This window comes from Pseudorca crassidens, chromosome 10, assembly GCF_039906515.1.
Source record: "Pseudorca crassidens isolate mPseCra1 chromosome 10, mPseCra1.hap1, whole genome shotgun sequence".
NCBI classification, from domain to species: Eukaryota; Metazoa; Chordata; class Mammalia; order Artiodactyla; family Delphinidae; genus Pseudorca; species Pseudorca crassidens.
The window spans coordinates 83654505-83672929 of NC_090305.1; the positions used below are offsets into that span (position 1 = coordinate 83654505).

Sequence of the window (18425 nt, forward strand, 5' to 3'; positions counted from 1 at the left end):
GCATATATGTGTACAGACAAGCTGTAAAGAAGAAATCAAGTTCAGAATCAAACTTTCCTCTCTAAAGAAAATTCTTAATGACTGTAAGAATTAACAGACTTGAACCCAGGCTCTATCTGAGGCAAATCAATGAGAACTACATGTGCTTCTCAACTGCACTTCTTACTTTGAGGTAGACCATATTAACAGATCAAAGCAGCGTATTTGAAAGCATGCAGTGCAAGTGTAAGCAAGTTCAAAAGTATACATAGTTCTCAAAAGTACATTCTTACCATGAGTTACAAGGAATCTCAATAAAACCAGAGTATAAGTGTACAAGATTTCATGTTCAAACTCATCTTGATGATGGCAAAGCTCACGTCAGGGCCAAGGTCAAAATAGTGATTAGGGTCAGTATCAGGGTCAGTGTCAGGCTCTGGTCAGGGTCAGGGTATTGATCAGATATTTAATGATGATAGAGTGTCAGGCTCAGGATGAGGGTAGGGTTCAGTTCAGGGTGAGGTTAGTAATGAGGGTCAGGACCAAGCTTTGGGTCAAGGAGAGGATCACAGACAGGATGAGGGTGAGGTACAGGGTCACTGTCATGGTGAGTGTGAGCTTCGGGTCACAGAAAGGATCAGGATCAGTTTCAGGTTCAGAATCAGGATTAAAGTGTGTGTCAGGGTCAAAATAAGAGTCATGGTCAGTGAAAAGTTTGTTCTCAGAGTGAAGGCAGAGGTCAGAGTTAGGGTGAGGAGTGTACTCTTAAGTCAGTGTCAGGGTGATAAGGTCAGGTTGAGAATCAAGGTTACTCTTGGGTTCATTGTGAGAATCAGAGGTAGAGGGAGGCCAAATAAGGGTCAAATTTTGGGTGAAGTTTAATGTCAGTTTCAGAAACAAGATGAGTATTAAGATCAAGGACAAGGTGAGAATGTAGGGTCATTGTTTAGGGGAGAATCAGGGTGAGAATCAGAGTCAGGTTCAGTATCAGTGTGACATAAGAGTGAAGGTGTAGGGGCTTCCCTGGTGGCTCAGTCGTTGGGAGTCCGCCTGCCAACGCTGGGGACACGGGTTTGAGCCCTGGTCCAGGAGGAGCCCACATGCCGCAGAGCAACTGAGTCCGTGCACCACAAGTGCTGAGCCCGCGTGCCGCAACTACTGAAGCCCGTGTGCCTAGAGCCCGTGCTCCGCAACAAGAGAAGCCACTGCAATGAGAAGCCCGCGCACTGTAACGAGGAGTAGCCCCCACTCACCGCAACTAGAGAAAGCCCGCGCGCAGCAGTGAAGACCCAACACAGCCAAAAATAAATAAATAAATAAATAAATAAATACATTTATAAAAAAAAAGAGTGAAGGTGTATATGATCAGGGTGAGAGTCATTATCGGAGTCAAGGTAGGGTGAGGGTCAGCTCCAGGGTGAGGGTAGTATAATGGTTAGGGTGAGCATCAGAGTCAAGATCTGGGTATTGGTCAGGGTCAGGATGAGTATCAAGTAAGGTACAAGGGTGAGGAGGTCAGAGACATTGCCAGGATATGCCATCCATATTCCCTATTACAAGGTGAGCATTACAATGTCAGAGAATGAAACTTAGTCATCTTTGTATCCCCATCCCTAGTTTAGCACCTGGCACATAGTTGTCATGCAATGTGTTAGAAAGAAGTAAAATAAGGGATACTCTACCCAGTTTATGTACCTCTTTCCCCTGTGTCTGAATTTTTAATCAATAATGAGATAATTGACCTAATGATACAGTGCTAAAATTGCTTGTCTTTTTTTTTTTTTTTTTGTGGTACACGGGCCTCTCACCGCTGCGGCCTCTCCCGTCGCGGAGCATAGGCTCCAGACACGCAGGCTCAGCGGCCCAGCCGCTCCGTGGCACGTGGGATCTTCCCGGACTGGGGCTCAAACCCGCGTCCCCTGCATCAGCAGGCGGACTCTCAACCACTGCACGACCAGGGAAGCCCCTAAAATTGCTTGTCTTACAACTGGCAACTTTAATGAAAATGTCAAGGCCAGTTATTTGATGGAATATCAAAAGCAGCCATACCATTTACTCTGGCACCTTCATTCTTTAGGGTGTTCAGAGTTTTCTGTTTTCAAAAGCACTTATTAAAATGCTGATGCCCCAAGAGCATATTGTCTGTTTTGTTCACCACTATATCATGTCATCAAGGACATTGCTTTTTCATTACTGTCTTCCTGAGTGAGAACAGTGACTGGACCACAGTTGGAGTTCAGTAAAGAATAGTTGAAGGAGTGACTTTCTTGTACCAATTCTTCCTGACTCCTGCTGTCTGCTGGTAGCAGTTTGTTGAGCAGTGTGATGCTGTTTCAGCAATAGATTAGCAATGTGTGCCATGTGCACAGTAAGACAAAGTGAAGGCTTTTCTAATATGTTTGCCATGAATGTGTTAAACCACTCTTCTTGCCTTAGCTATCAGCTAACGTTTTGGAAAGTTAGTTGACTGCAGAGAGGAAGACTGTGTGGTACTAGGAGGTGGGGAAGGGTATTGACCAGGGGGACTAAAGGTGCTGTGAGATGGAAATGAGAATTCTGGAAAGCAGATTCTGCTGCTTCCACGTTTGGCTGAGTACTTTGCCGGAAACAGAAGAATTCCAAACTTTTTTTATCCACTAGCTTTTTATTTGTTTTATTTAGTTTCTCCACAGATTAAGAGGTTAGGTTGTACAATGCAACAGTGTTTTAACATTTCACTAATTGAATGAAGCTAGCCATGTGCAACGAAAAGGTTTTCATGTTTATTTATCGAGATTGTGCATACACTCTGTTAATTTCACACTCTTTGCACATGTATTCCTCCCTGAATTAGAGAGCAAAAAGCATTGCTGAGGCTCAGAGATAAAGGAATGATTTTAAAGAACAAAGAAATGGATTTAAAATTCCCCGTCCCCAGAATCTTATATCTTTCTCTGGTTAGGAAGCAGATGCACTCATCATTTTTCCAAAGCTAGGTTATCTCAAGGCTTTGTGTCCAAGATCAGAATGGGGGTGTCTGCAGGTATTTTATTAGGAGCTTGAAGAGAATTTGAGGGGGGGGAGAGAGACTTTTTATAGCATACGTACAAAGGATCTTATACTTCTCCCTACTCAAAATTACAATGTGAACTATGCAGGGCTGGCTAAAGGAGCAGTCATTTGCATCTGCAATGGAGCAACGCTTTGTTGCATTTGTGAGGGGCAGTTGAGTTTTCTGTCATGTTGTCACAGATGCAGTTTGGGGCATGAGAACTCACTGCCTAACACGGTCTTCTTACTTCCCACCTTCATGATCAGTGGAGGCAGACCGTTACCCTGTACAAGAATTATTCATTTATTCATCCAACGTGTATTTAGCCCTGGACCAGCAGTCAGGTTACAGAACCAACTAAGGTCACTTGTTCCTAATGGCATCTGTCTTAATTTCTTCTAAAATAGACCCTGAGACAGAGACTTGGGTGCAGGTAGTTTTTTGGGGGGAGACAATTCCTGGAAAGCACAAATGAGAAAGTGGAAAAAGTGAGACAGAAAAGGGCAAAAAGGCAATAAAGTGTGCATAAAACAGCAGTTTAGGGCTTCCCTGGTGGCGCAGTGGTTGAGAGTGCGCCTGCTGATGCAGGGGACACGGTTTCGTGCCCCGGTCTCGGAAGGTCCCACATGCCGCGGAGCGGCTGGGCCCGTGAGCCATGGCCGCTGAGCCTGCGCGTCCGGAGCCTGTGCTCCGCAGCGGGAGAGGCCGCAGCGGTGAGAAGCCGCAGCGGTGAGAAGCCGCAGCGGTGAGAAGCCCGCGTACCAAAAAAAACCACAAAAAAACACAAAACAGCAGTTTAGGGCTGGAGGCAACTAGGGCTCAGTTCTCCTGGGGAACCTCTGAGAAACAATGTGGAAAATGTGCAAAATCTCCCTATTAGAGTGAGGGCTGGGTCATTGATTTACCCACGTATATTGAAGGTTCCAGCAAAGCTCCCAGCCCAGGAGAGAGCACTCAGGCAGGGGATGAGAAACACTGATTCCTGAGTTGAGACGTTGTCGGTGTGCCAGGGACTGTTTACCATAGCTACAGGTGAACCAAGGAGATATGGGGCAGTGCATCAGTAGCATTTACTACAAAATCCTCGCTTTCTCTGCTCCAAGGCAGGGTCCATTTTGGAGCCAACAAACTTCAGACTGAGATAGAGCAAGGGCCGCCATGTAAGGCTGTGTGGGTTGTGCACTGTAACACTCCAAGGGTTGCCACTTGCGTAGAATGCAGTGTAATTATTGTCCCCCAGAGCTGTGCAAGGGAAAATCTGTGAAACATACACATGAATTACATTGTGATTGGCACCCCTTGGAGCCATGCAGCACCTAGTCAGCAAAGCTGTACACACAGTTTCTCTTACAAAAAAGTCCTCCTATGAAGGGTAGATATTATTTTTGGAAGAGTGAATAAATTATTGTAAAGCATTAGAGGACATTTCAGAAAAAAGGGACTTCAGTTAATATGTTTGTATCAGCGCAGTGATAGTTATAGATTCTAAATGGCTATCAGACTTGAGATCCAGATGGCTTTGCCTAACAGCATCTTTTTTTAACTTTTTAGATGGATACAGACCACACACACAGCACCTGCACCTCATTGGGAGGCCCAACTGCTACCCAAATTCATAGCCCTCTGGCCTTCCTCACCTACACAGGACAGGTATAGCTGCCGTGCATACAAGGTATAGGTGTGTCACATTAGCTCAGAGAATTTGCAGTCTCAGTTTCCTACCATTTCTTTAGACCATTCTAGTCCAGTGTGGTCCCAACAATTAGTGGTTTTACAGTAAACGAGGCATACGCAACCTTCCACATGTATCCTAATTGTCATTTCCAATGAGACAGAACTACAAGAAGACAGACTCTTAATTTGTTTCAAAGGCTGATCCTGGTTCAGCCCAGGGCCTGATGCAGTATTCTACATGATTTACTTGCAATATTCTGCATGATTCTTTGATGAATAAGAACACAATGCGTATAAAACAATGGCCCCCATCTCCAAATTCCTGCCCAAAGCAATTGACAAATGATACAAACTTTCATATAAACAAATGCATAGTTAAAACCAAGTCTTTTTAAAATTACAAATGTTTCATTGTTAATTGTAAAATATTTGAGAAAGAAGATAGGCACACAATATACATTTTAGAAATATATTTCTTTCCTTAAATTTAAATCTTGATCATAAGTTCTGTCCCAATTTTCTTGTCTACCTAATCTTTCTTTTAGAGGACTGTTTTAGAAGTTGAGGAGAAATACAGGTGGAAAAGAAAGATGGCATAATAGATCATCTACTATTGCTGTTGATCAACTGTTGAACAGAAGTAGTTCTGTCTATTTTTCATGAATTAAAAATTCATTATATGCAAGCATAAAGTAAGCATACTGTGAGTACTTTTGTGTAAGCAGGGTACTTTCTGAGTACTTACTGAGGATAAATCTTTTTTTTTTTTTTTTTTTTTTTTGCAGTACACGGGCCTCTCACCATTGTGGCCTCTCCCGTTGCGGAGCACAGGCTCCGGACGCGCAGGCTCAGCAGCCATGGCTCACGGGCCCAGTCGCTCCATGGCATGTGGGATCTTCCCGGACCGGGGCACGAACCTGTGTCCCCTGCATCGGCAGGCGGACTCTCAACCACTGCGCCACCAGGGAAGCCCGAGGTTAAATCTTATATTGCATAGGAAAACACTTTATAACACTATAGAAAAATCGCTTTGTTTCTGAGGGATTACTCAACTGTATTCTTGTTTTTTTGAAGCTTGTTTTTTAATGATTCTTTCTCTAGATTTACTAAGGTAAAATGTAAGTTCTTCTTTAATCTTCTCTTTTTATATCTGCAAGCAACATATATTCTCACTGATCATCACAATGACCCTTAAAAAGAGAAATGATTACCTGCTTTTGTGAAATGGCCATCTATATTGCCAACTGGGTCACAGCAAAACTGATTTCTCATTGCCCTGGTTGGATACAGCTGTGCTTCTGAGCAAGCTCTTTTCTTGAACGGATACCTTGGCAGCAATGGCAGTGAACTCTGGGAGGGTCAGGGATCAGAGAAATTAGGATAAGGATTGTCATATGGATTCCGTATGCTCTTTGCGAGGAGCACTTACTGTGTTTTGACATCGTTTGTTTTCCAACTCTCAAAAGTAGAGGAGGAATATTTTTCTGGAGGAAAGGACACCTGAAGATTCCCACAGCATTACAAATGCTCTAGAATTGTTCTGCAGAAGTCCTGGCTGCCAGATGAACCTTCCCAGTACACACCAGCTATGCTATAGGACTGAAGATGCAACTGTGTCTTCATTCCCTCCTTCATTCCCTTCCTCCCTTTCTCTGTCCTCTCTTCATTTTTTTTTTTAACATCTTTATTGGAGTATAATTGCTTTACAGTGTTGTGTTAGTTTCTGCTGTATAACAAAATAAATCAGCTATATGCAAACGTATATCCCCATATCCCCTCCCTCTTGCGTCTCCCTCCCACTCTCCTTATCCCACCCCACTAGGTGGTTGCAAAGCACCCGGGTGATCTCCCTGTGCCATGCAGCTACTTCCTACTAGCTATTTTACATTAGGTAGTGTATATATGTCAATGCTATTCTCTCACATCATCCCAGCTTACCCTTCCCCCTCCCCGTGTCCTCAAGTACATTCTCTATGTCTGTGTCGTTATTCCTCTCCTGCCCCTAGGTTCATCAGAACATTTTTTTTTTTTTTTTTTTAGATTCCATATATATGTGTTAGCATACGGTTATTTGTTTTTCTCTTTCTGACTTACTTCACTCTGTATGACAGACTCTAGATCCATCCACCTCACTACAAATAACTCAATTTCGTTTCTTTTTATGGATGAGTGATATTCCATTGTATATATGTGCCACATCTTCTTTATCCATTCATCTGCCAATGGACACTTAGGTTGCTTCCATGTCCTGGCTATTGGATATAGAGCTGCAATGAACATTGTGGTACATGACTGTTTTTGAATTATGGTTTTCTCAGGGTACATGCCCAGTAGTGGGATTGCTGGGTTGTATGGTAGTTCTATTTTTAGTTTTTCAAGGAACCTTCATACTGTTCTCCATAGTGGCTGTACCAATTTATATTCCCACCAACAGTGCAAGAGGGTTCCCTTTTTTCCACACCCTCTCCAGCATTTATTGTTTGTAGATTTTTTGATGATGGCCATTCTGACTGGTGGGAGGTGATATCTCATTGTAGTTTTGATTTGCATTTCTCTAATGATTAGTGATGTTGAGCATCCTTTCATGTGTTTGTTGGCAGTCTGTATATCTTCTTTGGAGAAATGTCTATTTAGGTCTTCTGCCCATTCTGTTGTTTGTTTTTTTTTGATATTGAGCTGCATGAGCTGCTTGTATATTTTAGAGATTAATCCTTGGTCGGTTGCTTCATTTGCAAATATTTTCTCCCATTCTGAGGCTTGTCTTATGGTCTTGTTTACGGTTTCCTTTGCTGTGCAAAAGCTTTTAAGTTTCATTAGGTCCCACTTGTTTACTTTTGTTTTTATTTCCATTTCTTTAGGAGGTGGGTCAAAAAGGATCTTGCTGTGATTTATGTCATAGAGTGTTCTGCCTATGTTTTCCTGTAAGAGTTTTATAGAGTCTGGCCTTACATTTAGGTCTTTAATCCATTTTTAATATACTTTTGTGTATGGTGTTAGGGAGTGTTCTACTTTCATTCTTTTACATGAGGCTGTCCAGTTTTCTAAGCACCACTTATTAAAGAGACTGTCTTTTCTCCATTGTATATTCTTGCCTCCTTTATCAAGGATAAGGTGACATAGGTGCATGGGTTTCTCTCTGGGCTTTCTATCCTGTTCCATTGATCTGTATTTCTGTTTTTGTGCCCGTACCATACTGTCTTGATTACTGTAGCTTTGTAGTATAGTCTGAAGTCAGGGAGCCTGATTCCTCCAGCTCCATTTTTCTTTCTTAAGATTGTTTTGGCTTCGGGGTCTTTTGTGTTTCCATACAAACTGTGAAATTTTTTGTTCTAGTTCTGTGAAAAATGCCATTGGTAGTTTGACAGGGATCACATTGAATCTGTAGATTGCTTTGGGTAGTATAGTCATTTTCACAATATTGATTCTTGCAATCCAAGACCATAGTATATCTCTCCATCTTTTTGTATCATCTTTAATTTCTTTCATCAGTGTCTTATAGTTTTCTGCATACAGGTCTTTTGTCTCCTTAGGCAGGTTTATTCCTAGGTATTTTATTCTTTTTGTTGCAGTGGTAAATGGGAGTGTTTCCTTAATTTCTCTTTCAGATTTTTCATCATTAGTGTATAGGAATGAAAGAGATTTCTGACAAGGTTGTCCACTCTCACCACTATTACTCAACACAGTTTTGGAAGTTTTAGCCACTTAGTTTTAACCTAAATGTCCATCGGCATATGAATGGATAAAGAAGATGCGGCACATATATACAATGGAATATTACTCAGCCATAAAAAGAAACGAAATTGAGTTATCTTTAGTGAGGTGGAGGGACCTAGAATCTGTCATACAGAGTGAAGTAAGTCAGAAAGAGAAAAACAAATACTGTATGCTAACATATATATGGACACTAAAAATAAAAAATTGTTCTGAAGAACCTAGGGGCAGGACAGGAATAAAGACACAGACATAGAGAATGGACTTGAGGACACAGGGAGAGGGGAAGGACAAGCTGGGACGAAGTGAGAGACTGGCATGGACAGATATACACTACCAAATGTAAAATAGATAGCTAGTGGGAAGCAGCCGCATAGCACAGGGAGATCAGCTCGGTGCTGTGTGACCACCTAGAGGGGTGGGATAGGGAGGGTGGGAGGGAGATGCAAGAGGGAGGAGATATGGGGATATATGTATATATATAGCTGATTCACTTTGTTATACAGTAGAAACTAACACACCATTGTAAAGCAATTATACTCCAATAAAGATGTTAAAAAAAAAAACAAAAAACTAACCAGGGCAGGAAAGAAAAAAAATAGTGGTGAGAGTGTGCAACCTTGTCTTATTCCTGATCTTAGAGGAAATGGTTTCAGTTTTTCATCATTGAGAACGATGTTGGCTGTGGGTTTGTCATATATGGCCTTTATTATGCTGAGGTAGGTTCCCTGTATGCCTACTTTCTGGAGGGTTTTTATCATAAATTGGTGTTGAATTTTGTCAAAAGCTTTTTCTGCACTATTGAGATTATCATATGGTTTTTCTCCTTCTGTTTGTTAATATGGTGTATCACATTGATTGATTTGTGTATATCGAAGAATCCTTGCATTCCTGGGATAAACTCCACTTGATCATGGTGTGTGATCCTTTTAATGTGCTGTTGGATTTTGTTTGCTAGTATTTTGTTGAGGATTTTTGCAGCTATGTGTATCAGTGATATTGGCTTGTAGTTTTCTTTCTTTGTGACATCTTTGTCTGGTTTTGGTATCAGGGTGATGGTGGCCTTGTAGAATGAGTTTGGGAGTGTTCCTCCCTCTGCTATATTTTGGAAGAGTTTGAGAAGGATAGGTGTTAGCTCGTCTCTAATGTTTGATAGAATTCACCTGTGAAGCCATCTAGTCCTGGGCTTTTGTTTGTTGGAAGATTTTTAATCACAGTCTCAATTTCAGTGCTGTGATTAGTCTGTTTGTATTTTCTATTTTTCCTGGTTCAGTCTCACAAAGTTGTGATTTTCTAAGAATTGGTCCATTTCTTCCCGGTTGTCCATTTTATTGGCATATATTTGCTTGTAGTAATCTCTCATGATCCTTTGTATTTCTGCATTGTCACTTGTTACTTCTTTTTCATTTCTGATTCTGTTGATTTGAGTCTTCTCCCTTTTTTTCTTGATGAGTCTGGCTAATGGTTTATCAGTTTTGTTTATCTTCTCAAAGAACCAGCTTTTAGTTTAATTGGTCTTTGCTATCATTTCCTTCACTTCTTTTTCATTTATTTCCGATCTGATCTTTATGATTTCTTTCCTTCTGCTAACTTCGGGGATTTTTTGTTCTTCTTTCTCTAATTGCTTTAGGTGTAAGGTTAGGTTGTTTATTTGAGGTGTTTCTTGTTTCTTTTTGTTGTTGTTGTTGTTGTTTTGTTTCTTGTTTCTTGAGGTAGGATTGTATTGCTATAAACTCCCCTCCTAGAACTGCTTTTGCTGCATCCCATAGATTTTGGGTCGTCATGCTTTCATTGTCATTTGTTTCTAGGTATTTTTTGATTTCCTCTTTGATTTCTTCAGTGCTGTCTTGGTTATTTACTAGCGTATTGTTTAGCCTCCATGTCTTTGTATTTTTTACAGTTTTTTTCCTGTAATTGAAATCTAGTCTCATAGCATTGTGGTTGGAAAAGATACTTGATACGATTTCAATTTTCTTAAATTTATCAAGGCTTCATTTGTGACCCAGGTTATGGTCTATCCTGGAGAATGTTCCATGAGCACTTGAGAAGAATGTGTATCCTATTGTTTTTGGATGGAATGTCCTATAAGCATCAGTTAAGTCTGTCTTTTTTAATGTGTCATTTAAAGCTTGTGTTTCCTTAGTTATTTTCATTTTGGATGCTCTGTCCATTGGTGAAAGTGGGGTGTTAAAGTCCCCTACTATGAATGTGTTACTGTCGATTTCCCCCTTTTATGGCTGTTAGCATTTGCCTTATGTATTGAGGTGCTCCTATGTTGGGTACATAAATATTTATCATTGTTATATCTTCTTCTGAGATTGATCCCTTGATCATTATGTAGTGTCCTTTTTGTCTCTTGTAATAGTCTTTATTTTAAAGTCTTTTTTTTCTGATATGAGAATTGCTACTCCAGTTTTCTTTTGATTTCCATTTGCATGGAATATATTTTTCCATCCCCTCACTTTCAGTCTCTATGTGTCCCTAGGTCTGAAGTGGGTCTCTTGTAGACACCATATGTATGGGTCATGTTTTTGTATCCATTCAGCCAGTCAATGTCTTTTGGTTGGAGTGTTTAATCCATTTACATTACAGGTAATTATTGATATGTATGTTCCTATTACTATTTTCTTAACTGTTTTGGGTTTGTTTTTGTAGTTCTTTTCCTTCTGTTGTGTTTCTTGCCTAGAGACTTTCCTTTAGCATTTGTTGTAAAGCTGGTTTGGTTGTGCTGAATTCTCTTAACTTTTGTTTATGTGTAAAGGTTTTAATTTCTTAATCGAATCTGAATGAGATCCTTGCTGGGTAGAGTCATCTTGGTTGTAGGTTTTTCCCTTTCATCACTTTCAATATGCCCTGCCCCTCCCTTCTGGCTTGTAGAGTTTCTGCTGAAAATCAGCTGTTAACCTTATGGGGATTCCCTCATATATTATTTGTTGCTTTTCCCGTGCTGCTTTTAATATTCTTTCTTTGTATTTAATTTTTGATAGTTTGATTAATATGTCTCAGCACGTTTCTCCTTGGGTTTATCCTGTATGGTACTGTCTGTGCTTCCTGGACTTGATTGACTATTTCCTTTCCCATGTTAGGGAAGTTTTCGATTATAATCTCTTCAAATATTTTCTCAGGCCCTTTCCTTGTCTCTTCTTCTTCTGGGACCCCTAAAATTCTAATGTTGGTGCGTTTAGTGTTGCCCCAGAGGTCTCTGAGACTGTCCTCGATTCTTTTCATTCTTTTCTTTATCCTGCTCCCTGGCAGTTAGTTCCACCATTTAATCTTCCAGGTCACTTATCCGTTCTTCTGCCTCAGTGATTCTGCTATTGATTCCTTCTACAGTATTTTTAATTTCAGTAATTGTGTTGTCCATCACTGTTTGTTTGCTCTTTAGTTCTTCTAGGTCCTTGTTAAACGTTTCTTGTGTTTTCTCCATTCTGTTTCTGAGATTTTGGATCATCTTTACTATCATTACTGTGAATTCTTTTTCAGGTAGGTTGCCTATTTCAGCTTCATTTATTTGGTCTTGTAGGTTTTTACCTTGTTCCTTCATCTGTAACGTGTTTTTTTGTTGTTTCATTTTTTTTCTTTTCTTTGATGGGTGGTGCTGTATTCCTGTCTTACTGGTTGTTTGGCCTGAGACAGCCATCACTGGAGTTTGCAGGCAGTTGGATAGAGCTGGGTCTTGGTGCTGATATCAGGACCTCCGGGAGGCCTCACTCTGATTGGTATTCCCTGGGGTCTGAGGTTATCTGTTAGTCCAGTGGTTTGGACTCTACAAGCAGAAACTCTACAAGCCAGAGCTCCCACCACAGGAGCTTGGGTCCAACCTCCAGCCTGGGAACCAAGATATCACAAGCTTCTTGGTGAGGTATAAAAAAAAAAAAGCAAAGGAAGAAAGAAAGAAGAAAGGGGGCAGTACCATATCAAAGAATAAAAAATAAAATAAAATTAGAAAGATAAAAAAATATATTAGGAAAAATAAAACTATAATTGAAACAACTGCAACAAGGTAAAATAAAACCACAACAGAAAAAAGAAAAAAAAAAAAAACGTGGGTGGGGGAACAAGCCAAAAGGAGAGATCACTAACAAAGTATAAAGAATAAAATAAAATTAGAAAAATAAAAGATATATTAGGAAAAATAAAAATATAAAGGAATCAACAAGGTAAAACAGAACCCCAATCTAAAAGAGTAAAAAAGAAAAAAAAAGCCTTGGCATGGGGTGGAGTTTAGGCAGGGGGTGGAACTTAGGCAGGGGTGGGGTTTAGGGTGGGTGGGGCCTGGGCGGGGTGATGTTCAAGCGTGGGTTGGGGTCTCTGCTGAGGACCTGCGCGCAGACGGGTAGAGGCAGCACGTGGAAAGGAGGGCCTCTGGTGTGTGGAGTTCCGGAGTTTGGAGGTAGGGCTTTGGGGGAGGGTGTGTGGGTGGGGTTTAGGCCCAGCTAGTTGGAGGGTGTCTCAGAGGAGGTCTCTGAGTGTAGAGGTGGGGTGCTGGGTGAGGGTGTAGGGGCGGGGCTTGGGCTCTGCGAGGCAGGAGGGAAGCTCCCAAGGCAGAGGATTAGGTACGGTAGCTCAACAGGCTTCCCGGTGCCTAAGTGGGCAGGGAAAGCACTGTCCCCATTCCTTTCCTTTCCTTCGTGCCCCTCCCCTACTGTCTCCCCCAGGGTCTCCCCCGTTGCTGTGGGTGGGTCCCGCTGGGATGCTGGTTCTGTAGGTCCAGCCTTTACTTTTGCTCCCCCTTCCCTCCCTTCCATTCCCTCAGGACTCATGCAGCTGGAGGGGGCCTAGGTGGGCAGAGGATCAGGCCCAGGATCTCAGCAGGTTCCTGGGGGCCCACGCGGGCAGGGGAAACCTGGCCACGCTCCCTTTTGATCCTCTGCCTTCCCAGTGGTTCCCCAATTTCCCCCTTTGGGCGTGGGATCCCTTCCCCTCCCCCAGCCACCCCTCAGGGGCGCCAGTCCCGTCCTGCCTCCACTTCTCCTCTCCCTTCACTCCCCCCCATGCCCCATGTCCTACCCGGTCGCTGGGGGTTCCTCCCGTCCCCTTAGTTGTCCGTGGTCACCCACCGGTGCCTGGTAGGTGCCCTAGTTTTGAGGAGATACGAATTCTGCCTCCTCCTAGTACGCCATCCTGACTCCAGCCCCTCTCTCTTTCTTCATTCCAACAATTAAACTCCTCCTATGTGTCTGGCACTGAGAACAGTGGTGAACTTGTTAAGACATTGACCCTGTCTTCATGGATTTTATAATCTAGTGGTGGAGAGTGATGAGCACACACACATAGAATTACATATTATGATAAGTGCTGGGGAAAAAATATGATGCTACAGGAGAAATATGGGAGGGGTAGGGTGATGTGAGGGAGAAGACAACCTCTGAGGAAACCACATTGAACTGCATTGTCAGTAAAGGTGAAGTAAGAAGGAGAAGGGTGGACGTGGGCCTGTGCCCAAGCCCTGAGGCAGAAAGTATGGAGGTCAGCTTCCCTGGGGAATCAAGCGCAGAGAAAGGTAACCGGCAGGCCATGAGCTTGAAGCAATAGTCTGGGGCCCGATGATTCAGGTAAAAATATACAATGTCTGTTGAGAAATAAAACCTGCAAGACGAACTAAAAATTAAGAGAGGATGTGGAACTGCACCTGAGGGACACATTACCCTACAGAGGGTAACATGTTCTCTCGTAATTATTTGTGGGAACTGTGGCCATTTTGCAATGTCAGTAGCATTGGACCTGAGAAATGACAAAGGTATTAGCTCACTTTTTTCTAGTGATTCTTTGAGCTCTAATGGGTTCACCTGGGGGACAGCTGGAGCAGATGAATGTTCAGCCTGTAGCATGAAGCCTAAAGTGTTCATTTAGGACCCATGCTGGTAGCTCAGAGGAGTAAAAGGTCATGCCCTTTTGAATGAAGGACTGCTGTTTGACGGAAGGTAATAAATAAAAAGACCGCAGCGCCAGAGAGCTCTGGGGAAGGTTTGCAATGAGGAAGGTATAGAATGGCAGACTGAGGGGGGGGGGGGGGAGGCACATCATGATGAGGAAGTTGGTGAATGGGAATTCAAAGCCATGTATTTCATTCTTATTTTTTTTTAACATCTTTATTGGGGTATAATTGCTTTACAATGGTGTGTTAGTTTCTGCTTTATAACAAAGTGAATCAGTTATACATATACATATGTTCCCATATCTCTTCCCTCTTGCGTCTCCCTCCCTCCCACCCTCCCTATGCCACCCCTCCAGGCGGTCACAAAGCACCGAGCTGATATCCCTGTGCTATGCGGCTGCTTCCCACTAGCTATCTACCTTACGTTTGTTAGTGTATATATGTCCATGCCTCTCTCTCACCCTGTCACAGCTCACCCTTCCCCCTCCCCATATCCTCAAGTCCGTTCTCCAGTAGGTCTGTGTCTTTATTCCTGTCTTACCCCTAGGTTCTTCATGACATTTTTTTTTCTTAAATTCCATATATATGTGTTAGCATACGGTATTTGTCTTTTTCTTTCTGACTTAACTTCACTCTGCATGAGAGACTCTAGGTCTATCCACCTCATTACAAATAGCTCAATTTCATTTCTTTTTATGGCTGAGTAATATTCCATTGTATATATGTGCCACATCTTCTTTACATATATTTCATCCTCAAAACATTTTACGTATCAGTGAATGAGCTGGGGCCCTGCACCGTGTAATGGAGCTCTTCACTTACTGCTGCCTCCGCCACCCCCTCTTCCCTCCAGACACTCTGACTTAGGAAGCAAAATAGCATCGAAGGGGTAGGGAGAACTTTGATTACTGGTTGACTGAAGAATGTTGTGCATCAGCTTTTTCTTGAGCCTGAGAATCATTTCATCTTTGAAATGAAATGCGTTAAATGCGTTCCATCTCCTATGAAGACAAAGTGTCTTGTCTGTGTTAGTAAAATATACATAACATAAGAATGACTGTTTTAACCTTGTTAGGTGTACGGTCCGGTGGCATTAAGTACATTCACATTGTGCAACCATTACTACCATCTGTTCCCACCGTCCATTCCCAGAACTTTTTCATTTTCCCCAACTGAAATTCTGTACCCGTTGAACACTAAGCATTGCCCCTCCCTCCAGCTCTTGGCAACCAGCTTTCTACTTTCTGTCTCTGTGAATTTGACTACTCTAGGTGCCTCTGTAGTCAGAATCCTACAGTATTTGTCCTTTTGTGAAGGGCTTATTTCACTTAACACAATGTCTTCAAGGTTTGTCCCTGTATCAGAATTTCTTTCCTTTTTAAGGCTGAATAAGATGCCATTGTATGTATAAGGCAGGAGATAGATGGGCTCCAGGCTAGACATTGACAACTGGCCTCCTGTTCACACTTCCTGGGGTGAGAAGAAGATGGGCTCCAGGCCGGACATTCATTACCCAGCCCCCTGTTTACATTTCCTGAAGCAAGAGACAAACGGGCTCCAGGACTACATATTTATAACCAGACTCCTGTCTATATTTCGAGATCTGCACCTTGATATAAAAACCAGCAACAGAAATAGGGTAAATAACCAGACATTGGACATTTTTATGGCAGGGACAGAGTGGGACTAAACCCTGTTAAAAGATCAAGAGGTCTGGGCATCCCTGGTGGAGCAGTGGTTGAGGGTCCGCCTGCTGATGCAGGGGACACGGGTTCGTGCCCCGGTCCGGGAGGATCCCGCATGCCGCGGAGCTGCTGGGCCCGTGAGCCGCGGCCGCTGGGCCTGCGCGTCCGGAGCCTGTGCTCCGCGGCGGGAGAGGCCGCAGCAGTGAGAGGCCCGCGTACCGCAAAAAAAAAAAAGATCAAGAGGTCATACATTTCCCATCCTTAGGGCAAGGGAAATACTGCACATGTGCAGAAAGGCTCCTTGGGGGTCAAAAGGAGGGGGCACACCCCATAATACGTGATGCTAAGGCCGTCCCATAGACCTCTGGGCTGCAATCCATCTTGGAAAAACGTTGCGCACGCATGTTGGGTAGGGTCCTAGGGCAGGGGAGGTGTGGAAAAAGGAACCAGGTAATTGGCTAAAGGTAAACAAAGACCCGGAAGAACTGCCCTGTATGAATGACCTAACCACCTCTTTCCTGGCTCCTTCTCATTCGGGAGGACGCCCACACCCTTCCTAACCGGTGTGCATCTCTGCCTTGCTTCTGTCCTAACTAAACAAACTGTTTCTCTGTGTGCTCTCCCACTTGTTGTTGTGCTGTGTCTCTAATAATAAACTTTGTACCTGTTTTTACAGTTTTGCCTCTGTGAGAAATGCATTTTTCACTGGAGGCAAAAGCTAGGGGGTGTGGTGACTGGGATTCCTGGTTTTCATCCAGGCTCCCCAGGTTCAATTCTTGGGCAGGGAATTAAACGATCTTGCTTCATGCCACCACCCACCGCTGCCTCTCCGAGATCATGTATACACCCCATTTTTTTAATCCATTCATCTGTCTGTGAACATTTGGGTTGGAGGAAAAGTATCTCCAACCCATGGAGCAGAGACAAGGTATTTTTCTTTTCATATATTGTCTTATTTTTCCTCTTTGTACACTCCTTGCTCCCTCTCTCCTTCTCTCCCTCCCTCCCCCTCTCTCTCCTTCCCTCCCTCCCTCCCTCCCTTCTCCCCTTCCTCCCCAACCCCAGCCCCTGTAGAAGGAGGACAGAACCACTGCCGTGATGGAGGCGTTTCTTCTGTATTTCAAGTACGAGGAGATGGAGCTACCTTTCCTTTCTCATTTTTCTTTCAGTATAAGAGGGGGTCCTGGGAAAGTTTTAGAATCTGAAATTTAGCTGTAAATGACTTAATATGCTTTTGTACCACTTCCAAACCAAATGCTGTGTGTTCAGATATAAGTTTTTCTTTTCTTTTTTTTTTTTTTTTTTTGCGGTGTGCGGGCCTCTCACTGCTGTGGCCTCTCCCGTTGCAGAGCACAGACTCCGGACGCGCAGGCTCAGCGGCCACGGCTCACGGGCCCAGCCGCTCCGCGGCACGTGGGATCTTCCCGGACCGGGGCACGAACCCGTGTCCCCTGCATCGGCAGGTGGACTCTCAACCACGGCGTCACCAGGGAAGCCCAGGAGGATAGAATTTGACTGAAGTTTGTTATCATTGGGAATCTCAGGGTATAGTACAATGAGTTCATTTTTTTGAAATTATTGCAATAGAAGTTATCTTTCGGAGCATATTTAGATTCACAGTAAAAGTGAGCAGCAAGCACTCTGTTTGGAGCACTCAGTGGAGCACTCCCATATACTCCCTCCTTCCCCTCTGCCCACACCCACAGCCTCCCCCACAATCAGCATCCCTCACCAGAGGGGTATGTCTGTTACAAGTGATAAATCTACATTGCAACCTCGCTATCATCCCAAACCCATGCTTTACACTGGGTGAATCACTCAGTATCGTACATTCTATTGGTTTTGACAAGTCTGTAACGATATGTATCAACCCTAATAGCATCGCAAAGAATAGTTTCACTACCGTAAGAATTCTCTGTGCCCCACCTACTTATCTCTCCCTCTCCTTAATCTTTGGCAACCACTGACCTTTTTACGGTCTCTATAGTTTTGCCTTTTCCAGAATGTTGGAATCATACAGTATATAGCATTTTCAGACTGGCTTGTCTCACTTAGCATTGTACTATGCATTGAAGGTTCCAACATGTCTTTATTCACGGCTTGATAGCTCATTTCTTTTTAACACTGAATACCATTCTGTTGCCTGGATAGACCACAGTCTACTTATCCATTCACTTACTAAATGATGTCTTGGTTGCTTCCAAGTTTTGGCAATTGTGGTTATAGCTGCTGCAAACATCCATTTGCAGATTTTTGTGTGGACATAAGTTTTCAACTAACTTGAGTACATACCATGGAGCACAATTCCCAGATCATATGTTAAGACTACGTTTAGCTTTGTAACAAACTGTCTTCCAAAGATAGTCATGGAAGTCAATGACTTCCGTTTGGGTTTTACAGGAAACCAGGAGTCCAGGCTTGATGATAATACCTAAGTCGTCACAGGTTGACAGTTTGGATTAAGTGA

General features: G+C 43.0%; 1 long non-coding RNA gene across 4 annotated transcripts in view; it reads left to right on the plus strand.

The window, feature by feature from the left end:
* LOC137232628 (uncharacterized) overlaps nucleotides 1–18425 on the plus strand; it is a 173129-nt gene that overhangs the window by 149851 nt on the left and 4853 nt on the right. For 3 of the 4 annotated variants that reach the window (XR_010947110.1, XR_010947111.1, XR_010947113.1), the window contains one exon: nucleotides 5470–5660. The exons of the other annotated variant lie outside the window; for it this stretch is intronic. This is a non-coding gene — a long non-coding RNA (uncharacterized lncRNA). The remainder of the gene's footprint in view (nucleotides 1–5469; nucleotides 5661–18425) is intronic. 4 annotated transcript variants of the gene reach the window in all.